The sequence below is a fragment of the Triticum dicoccoides genome, chromosome 3B (assembly GCF_002162155.2).
Source record: "Triticum dicoccoides isolate Atlit2015 ecotype Zavitan chromosome 3B, WEW_v2.0, whole genome shotgun sequence".
NCBI classification, from domain to species: Eukaryota; Viridiplantae; Streptophyta; class Magnoliopsida; order Poales; family Poaceae; genus Triticum; species Triticum dicoccoides.
Genome location: NC_041385.1, coordinates 744,830,393 through 744,840,137, shown reverse-complemented (window position 1 = coordinate 744,840,137; position 9,745 = coordinate 744,830,393).

The window sequence follows — 9,745 nt, the reverse complement described above, 5'->3', positions numbered from 1 at the left end:
GGTCTTCTAGCAATCGGAACGGTTCCTGGAATGAGGTCTATTACGAACTCAACATCCCTGTCAGGTGGAACACCTGGCAATTCCTCTGGGAAGACATCCGGAAAGTCACGGACTACCGGAACGTCCTCAAGGTCTGGCAAAGGGCTGGCGTTAAGAGAATATAATTGTCGCTTGGCTATTCGGGTCAAGACATTGACTATCTTCCCCGAAGGATGGGTGAGTTGAACAGTCCTAGAGAAGCAATCAATTTGGGCATGATGAGCCGACATCCAGTCCATACCCAGAATGATATTAATATCTGAAGATTTAAGGGCTATCAACGATGCAAGGAAAACAAGTCTGTCGACTTGGATTTCATTTCCATGGCTTACTCTAGAAGTTTGCCATTTGGATCCCGGAGTTTGAATTACCATAGAGGTTGGCATATCACCGAATGCGACGTTATGCAAACGAGCATAATTTTCAGATATAAATGAATGGGAGGCTCCTGTATCGAAAAGAACAGATGCCGGGTGGCAATTAACAAGAAGCGTACCGAGAACGACGTTGGGATCCTCTTGAGATTCTTCGGCAGAGATACAGTTGACATGGCCACGTGAGGCGGTGGCCGGCTTGGCGTGGAACACTTTCCCTGTCGGCTTGCCACGGCCAACGGCTTTAGCAGATTGGTTGGGGTTGGTCTGGGGACACTCACGCATATAGTGGCCAGATTCCCCACACTTGAAACAAGTTACGGAACTGGTACGTGGAGGAGCATTGTTGGTTGGACCCCCATAGGGCTTGGCCGGTGCAGACTGTTGAACAGGGCGAGGCGCCTGGAAAGATGGCCTCGGTGTGAACCTGGGTGGCAGGGCGGTGTTGGGTACCCACACGCGGCACTTCTGAGGACCAGCACCGGATGAGGAACCCATGTCACGGCCATGCTTGCGTGTTGCGTCATAGTCAGTCTGACCAGTTTCAGCACTGATGGCTTTGTTGACAAGTTTCTGGAAAGATGTGCACTCATGCAGACGGAGGTCACGGCGAAGTTCAGGACTAAGTCCCTTACGGAACCTTGCTTGCTTCTTGGCATCAGTAGACACTTCCTCAGTTGCATATCGTGCGAGGTTACCAAACTCCCTACTGTAAGCATCCACAGAAAGTCGGCCCTGAGTGAAACTGCAAAATTCCTCACGTTTACGGTCCATGAGACCCTCCGGGATGTGATGTTCACGGAAAGCCTCGCTGAATTCAGCCCAAGTAGTGACATGGCCCGCTGGGCGCATAGCTCCATAATTCTCCCACCATAGACTGGCGGGGCCTTCAAGATGATATGCAGCAAAGGTGACCTTGTCAGCCTCCGCTACCAGCGCGGAACGCAGTTTGTGAGAAATACTGCGAAGCCAGTCATCAGCGTCGAGAGGCTCGACGGAGTGGTGGAACGTGGGTGGATGTAATTTGATAAAATCACTGAGTGACACCACGTTAGTCCTCTGATGGTGTGCCGTGTTCTGTTCAATACGCTCCAACAAACGGTTGGTCTCCCGCTTGTTTCTCTCAGCTTCCATCATAACCTCGGCTAGGGAAGGAGGATGAGGCAGATTTGCATCCCTGACTTCACTGCCTTCGGCCTGCTCTTGAGGAGCAGGGTTAGTGCGCGTGTTGACCATCCTAGGTAAACAAGACAATGATTTAGTCAGGATGATAAAATTCCGACATAGGATACAAAATGTAAGGAATAACTCGGAATGCAAGATGATCATCCGTATGACATGGTAGATACAGAAACTGCTTCTTTTATTCCATCGTCATACACACCATACAGGGTTTAGTACAAGACCAAACAAAGTACTATTACGGTGAAAAGAGGATTACATCTCATCGGAGGCATCCCAAGCTCCTATACATTATTTTTCTACACCTCCGGAAAGAGTACAAACTAGGTCATATCCCACGAGTCACGCGGGACGATAGACGACACAGCTAGTGTGAACTAGTGATACTACCACTAACTCAGACCGATCCGTAGTAGTCCTCGTAGAAGTCACCTCCATAGCCTGGAAGCTCAACATGATCATCCAGAAACAGACGATCTCGCAGAGCTTGTGGACCATAGGGGCTAGGATGAGGTCTTGGACCAACAGACGGTGGCCTGCGGGGACCGCGAGGTGGGGTGATGCCTCCTACATCACGCCAACCCATCACGTCTGGCAGAGCAGATCTCACAGGATAGAGATCGCGCATATCCGAATATCCAGCTTGCACCGCCGGTGCGAACCGAGTCAATGTGGCCCAGTGGTCAGCACGGGTATTGAAGAGCTCTAACCTCAAGGCCCGATTTTCACGGTCCTTATCCTCGAGCATCTCAGCAGTGGTGCGAGTCCGTGAATCCTCCGTGGTGGGGTCAGCATAGATAGCCTGGAGATACCCTTATGCTCCCGGAAGTGATCCTGGCATATACCGGAAATCAGAGTCCCGAAATAAACCAGATCTGACTCGCATGATGGTCATCATAGAGTAGGCGGCGTCCTGCACAGCCATCTCAATAGTAACCCCGAGTCCATAGGAGCAGTGAAGGGGCTCGGTGGATCCAGGATAAGATGGAAATATCCTGACAGTGCAGAGATACTGGCTTTGATTGAAGTCCCGAAATTGCTCTTCGACCGTGTACTCAGGATACCAGCGGTATCCAGCCTCAGTCATTACCCTGACCAACTTGGCGGTATGGCCGGGTACATCTAGGCATCGAGTCAGGCGAACCACTTGATTGAGGTCGCGAGTGGCCATCTGAAAGCACAATCATAATGCAAAGGCATTAGAATTTCTAGCAAAATTTCGGCAGCATAACAGCTGTAAATGCTCAAGAAGGATTTTGAGACATTTAACAAAGGATTACATACACACTCATCATCATCATACCAAGTTCTGAGACCATCCTAGCAACATAATGTGGTAGTAGAACTGAACTAGGCTTGTATCCATCAAACTATAAGGTACTACTGATTAGTAACACGTGATTCTGATAGAGAGAACAGATCCTAATTCCTTAATCCCCGGTGGAAGAATAGACTGACTCAGATCAGAATGTCATAAGATAAAGGAGTAAAAAGAGCCTTACGTTCCAACCCACAAACAATTCCCCTACACATAACTAAAGAATTTCTAGACTCAACATCGACCAGTTTGGCTTGGAGAACCTACAGGCAGTCCGGCTCTGATGCCAACGCTGTCAGGACCCCGACTCGATGTCACATCGATCTAGCCGGTAACACCTCATATCACTTTGCGGCCTCACGCACGGTATCCCCACGGGTGTCGCCTTACCTTTGCCCGGGACCGTTTGCGCCTTTTGGCTCACGTATATGATAGTGTCGCTAGCATCCATATGATAAGGAGCCCGGGCTGACATGACTAGTCGTAAACCCAAAGTGGCACAGACTTACAGGGACAGGCATCCATGACCCAGCTTCGAACGTGTCGGTCATCAGCAAGTGGGTCCGGGCTGTAGCACTGGGCTAGCAGGACTCCGGTAAACCGGGCTGTAGCGGGCTAACAGGGCTCCGGTACTCAAAGCGTGACATTTCCCCGAAGGGACAGACACAGGAACGAAGAAGGACACATGCCGGCCAGCCTAAGTGTTCCAGAGCAGTAGCAAGCTACCATGGCTCAGCGGTAACACTAGGAGACATTTCCCGGTAAGAGAGGCTACTAAAGATAAACAACTAGATAGTCAGATCCCACACATACCAAGCATTTCAATCATACACACAATATGCTCGATATGTGCAAATACAACGAAGCATCACAAAATGACTCTATGACACAAGTACTTTATTTAAGGCTCAGTGAGCCATACATAACATACACAAAGGTACGGGTCTCACGACCCCACATACAAGTCATACAGTCATACAAACCAGCAGCGGAAGTAACTTGTCTGAGTACAGACAACTAGTAAAAATAAAAGAGGCTTGGAAAGCCTAGCTATACTACGTGGTCCTTCACAAGCTCAGGGTCACCACCTGGGTCTTTAGCCTATTCGTTGATGTCAACGTCTACATAGAACCCATCAGAAGGGGTTGCAGCGTCTTCTGTAAAAAATGTAGATTATAGCAACATGAGTACAAAGGTACTCAGCAAGACTTACATCAGATCCTACATACATGCATAGTATCAAGAAGGGTTGGTGGAGTTATTGCAGCAAGCCAGCTTTGACTCTTGGCTAGGCTATCCTACGATACTCCAACTTGAAATGGTTTTGCGCACACGAGTCCACTACTCACCAATTCAATACACTACCGAGGATCCACCTCCGTCTTCCTACGAAAGAGCCATCCTCGGCACTCACACTTATCTTGAGGCTTTTAACAGTTTTCATTTACTTGTCTATGAACTGTATAGGCAACCAAGTAGTCCTTTACCGCGGACGCGGCTATTCGAATAGATTATGATAACCCTGCAGGGGTGTACTTCTTCATACATGTTTCCACCACTTAGCGTCTGCACACGACATGTGCTCGGCAGACTTCAAGCGAAAGCCGACGTGGGTGTAGACCACGACCTACCTAAACACTTAAGCCTCTAGTCCAGGTTTATCGCCTATTCAGGTTCCATCCGCAGGGAGTCCGGCCGAGGTTTCCCATACGGCCCCAAACGATGTGAACAGGGTTCCCGAGATACCTAACGGGTATTCGGTACACCGTGCCACGTACCTACCGCATCACAGCCCACCCCTACGGTCAGCGCTGTCCACGGCCTCCAGTAGGCTACAAACACCAGAAACTACTTGCAACTCCTGGACAGAGAGCTAGGGTGAATAAGAAGTCGAGCGGGGTCATATTTCAGGGCCCAATGCATGGTAGTAGCTGTATCTTAAATCGCACATACAGATCTCAGTGCTTAAGGTCGGCTTCAATGAAACAACCCACCATGTACTCCTACATGGCCTCTCATCGATACCTTTACCAAATCGTGTTCACCACACCACTCTGATTACCGACATAATCATTTCACTCTAGCCCATCACCCAGATGAACCAGACCTGACCCGACTCTAAGCATAGCAGGCATAGCAAGGTAGGAACAACACATACATATGGCTCAATCAACTCCTACACATGCTAGTGGGTTTCATCTAGTTACTGTGGCAATGACAGGTCATGCAGAGGAAATGGGTTCAACTACCGTAGCACACAGCAGTTTGAAACGCGTTGTCTTAATGCAGTAAAAGAGAGCAGGAGCGAGAACATGGGATTGTATCGATATGATCAAATGGTTGGTTGCTTGCCTGATGGTTCGATGCACTGATACGGTTCTTCGTTAGGGTAATCACGGTACTCCTCGGAGGAAGAACCTGTCGCAAAGGATACCGATACACAACCATCACCAAACAATGTGCAACAATATGATGCATGCATGAAACATGGCAATATGAGTGTGTTGGGCTAATGCAACTAAGACCAGAAGGGTTTGAACAGATTTGAATCAAAGATTCAAATTTCAAACTCAAACATGGCCTTTTAAAGTGCTTTCCCTTGTTCTGCTTTAAACATCAATTTAACTTGTTTGATCATGCATGAAAATAGTACAGATGGATAGATTGGATTTTTCTGATCATTTTACATATATAATTTGTCTGATTTGGAGTTACAGAATAAAAGTTATGAATTTTTGAAGTTTAAATAATATTCTGGAATTTCCTAATTTAAATTAAATCCAGAAATATATATATTGCGCCAGCATGACGTCAGTGGTCAACTGCGGCTGGCTGGGGTCAAACCTGACGTGTGGGGTCCACACGTCAGTGACAGGGGGGTTTAACATGGTTAATTTAATCCTAATTAGGAATTAGTGGCGCTGGGGCCCACTGGTCAGTGTCAGGGGGGGTAGTTAGTTTAACTAATTCGGTTAGTGCTAATCCTAATTAGCTAACAGGGCTGGGCCCACCTGTCATGGACACAGGGGGGGTCCTGCCGTGGTCAAGGTGGGTCAAACCCACCGGCGACATGACGCCGGCGAGGCCCGAGACGGCGGCGCGATACGGAAACGCGCTACAGGGCACGGGCGAGGCCGTGCTTGGGCTCGTTGCAGAGCCCTTGCTCCCGCGCATCGAACGGTGGTGGTGGCCGTGCCTGAGGTGGCCGGTACCGACGACGGCGAGCTCGTGAGCGGCGGCCGGAGTTCGGGTGCGGTCGGGATCGGCGCTGCTGCTCGCAAGCGAGGGAGCTGAGGCGCTGGAGGGGCTCTACGGGTCGCGGCAAGCACAACGGGTGCACGCCCGTGACCAAATGGTCACCGGGGCTTCGCCGGCGACGAGCCCGTGCGGCGGAGCGTCTCGGCTCCGGTAGAGGGGCGGCTAGAGCTCGAAATCGAACATGGGGTTAGGGGGAAACGAAGCAGGGGCTCACGGGGATCATGCAGGGAGGGTCAGCGAGCTCGGGGAAGCACGAACGGCGGCGAATCGACGGCGACCATCGGCGGCGGTCGAGGACGAAGACGATGGCGTGGAGGCGATGCAGAGCTTCCCGAGGGGCTTGGCTTGGTGGGGAGGAAGAGGGGGTCGCGGCGGAGCTGGGGAGCGTGTCGGGGAGGCGAGGGGAGGCCGGTGGCGGCTGCTATGGCGAACGGCGGCGATGGGTGCGTTCGGACACGGGAGAGAGAGAGCGAGGGAGAGGAGAGGAAGAGCCGGGGGAGAGTGAGAGAGAGCAGGGGAGGGCGTGGCGTCGTTCCAGGCCATCCAGACGAGGAGGGGAGGGGCAGGCAGGCAGGCGAGCTGGTGGCGTGGCGCGGTGGCGCGCGCGCGCCGGGCACACTCCCCTCCCTCTGTCGAGGACGAAGACGACAGAGGAGGGAGACGGGCTAGGCCGCCTGCTGGCTGGGCCGGCCAGCTGGCTGGGCTGCACAGGGAGGAGCCCCAGGTAAGCTTCTCCCTTTTATTTATTTCCGTTTTCTAATTTCTGACATTTGTTTTGATTTAAATAAAATATTAAATCATTTTATTACCTTATGCCAATTTTTGCAGGAGCTAGATATATTATTCCAGAGCTCCCCAACAGGTGGCATAATTTTTGGACATATATTAATATATATAACTAATATATTTCCAATGCAAATATTTATGCATTAATTCCAAATGCCCAAAATAAATACCTATGAGCTCTTAAAAATATTGGTTTGATTTTTATCTCTGTCCAATATTTTCAGAGAGCAACATGAGCATTTTCTTGGACCCTTTTGGAGAAATTTTTATTTGGGTCATTTTCAAAAATGATTCTGAGGGTTTCACAAATCCCCATTTCAAAATTAAATGGAATTTTAAACATGATGCACACACTCTGATGCATGACTAGCTAGGGTGTGACACATGCCCCAGGCGGTGGGCACGCCCCCACCCTCGTGGGCCCCTCATGGCTCCCCTGACCGACTTCCTTCGCCTATATATATATTCTTATACCCTGAAAACATCCAGGAGCACCACGAAACCCTATTTCCACCGCCGCAACCTTCTGTACCCGTAAGATCCCATCTTGGGGCCTTTTCCGACGCTCCGTCGGAGGGGGAATCGATCACGGAGGGCTTCTACATCAACACCATAGCCTCTCCGATGAAGTGTGAGTAGTTTACCACAGACCTTCGGGTCCATAGTTATTAGCTAGATAGCTTCTTCTCCCTCTTTGGATCTCAACACAAAGATCTCCTTGATCTTCTTGGAGATCTATTCGATGTAACTCTTTTTGCGGTGTGTTTGTCGAGATCCGATGAATTGTGGGTTTATGATCAAGATTATCTATGAATAATATTTGAATCTCCTCTAAATTCTTTTATGTATGATTGGTTATCTTTGCAAGTCTCTTCGAATTATCAGTTTGGTTTGGCCTACTAGATTGATCCTCTTTCAATAGGAGAAGTGCTTAGCTTTGGGTTCAATCTTGCGGTGTCCTTTCCCAGTGACAGCAGGGGCAGCAAGGCACATATTGTATTGTTGCCATCGAGGATAAAAATATGGGGTTTATATCATATTGCTTGAGTTTATCCCTCTACATCATGTCATCTTGCCTAATGCGTTACTCTGTTCTTATGAACTTAATACTCTAGATGCATGCTGGATAGCGGTTGATGTGTGGAGTAATAGTAGTAGATGCAGAATCTTTTCGATCTACTTGTCGCGGACGTGATGCCTATATACATGATCATGCCTAGATATTCTCATAACTATGCACTTTTCTATCAATTGCTCGATAGTAATTTGTTCACCCACCGTAATACTTATGCTATCTTGAGAGAAGCCACTAGTGAAACCTATGGCCCCCGGGTCTATTTTCCATCATATAAGTTTCCGATCTATTTTATTTTGCAATCTTTACTTTCCAATCTATATCATAAGAATACTAAAGGTATTTATGTTATTATCTCTATTAGACCTCACTTTTGCAAGTGACCGTGAAGGGATTGACAACCCCTTTATCACGTTGGTTGCAAGGTTCTTATTTTTTTGTGTAGGTACGAGGGATTTGCGTGTAGCCTCCTACTGGATTGATACCTTGGTTCTCAAAACTGAGGGAAATACTTACGCTACTTTGCTGCATCACCCTTTCCTCTTCAAGGGAAAACCAACGCATGCTCAAGAGGTAGCAAGAAGGATTTCTGGCACCGTTGCTGGGGAGTCTACGCACAAGTCAAGACATACCAAGTACCCATCACAAACTCTTATCCCTCGCATTACATTATTTGCCATTTGCCTCTCGTTTTCCTCTCCCCCACTTCACCCTTGCAGTTTTGTTCGCCCTCTCTTTCCCATTCGCCTCTTTTTTCGCTTGCTTCTTGTATTTGCTCCCACTATGTCTGAAACTGGGGAGGTTATCGTTGATAAGGACAATAGTAATAACGTGGGAAACTTCTATGCTTTTGATGATCCTGCTGAAGAACCCACCATCTTACATACTAAAAAGTTTCGAATCGGTAGTGGTAATATTATTGGAAAAGGGGTTATTCAAGATTTCTTTACTTGTGCCGGTGCTTTGCTCACTATGGGTGGATCTATTCTTCATAGAACTAGTAGTCTTGCGGATGCTATATCCTTGCTTATAGTTGAACTTGAAAGACAGTTTATGCATATGCATCCTTGCATACAAAAGATTTTCCTAGGATTTTCCAATATTGAGCATTCTTTTGTTAAGCATGCAGCTACTATCTTGCACATGAGTTCAGATTTATAATAAAAGAAGCCAAATAAATTTTTGCGCGCTATAGGGTGGACGCCCATAGATGCAATCCTTTTTAATCAAGAAGACATAATGCGTTTGCGATCTCTAGATCATGTTGCTTATAATGAAAACCTTAGAAAAAAGGTTCCTACCGATGTTCTAGTTGATAGAATATCTGAACTTAATGATGATTTTTTATTCAAAACAATGGGTTAGGATTTTATCTTGAACAAAGGCTCATGACTTTTTGCCAAAATAATGCTTATAATGATGAATTGCTTGTGCAATATGAAGGTCCAAAGGAGGAACCCATACCTCCCGAGCTTGATCTTGGGGACTTCTGTCCCCATTAAATTTATCCCTTTTGATTACTTTTCCTTTCCACAAAGAAAACTTGCTGCTGAACGTAGGGAATATGATATGAGTTTTCATGATTTAGCTTATCATTATGGCAATACTTAGATCTATTCTCGCTTTTATGCCTAGCAAGGGGCGTTAAACGATAGCGCTTGTTGGGAGGCAACCCAATTTTATTTTTGTTCCTTGCTTTTTGTTCCTGTTTAG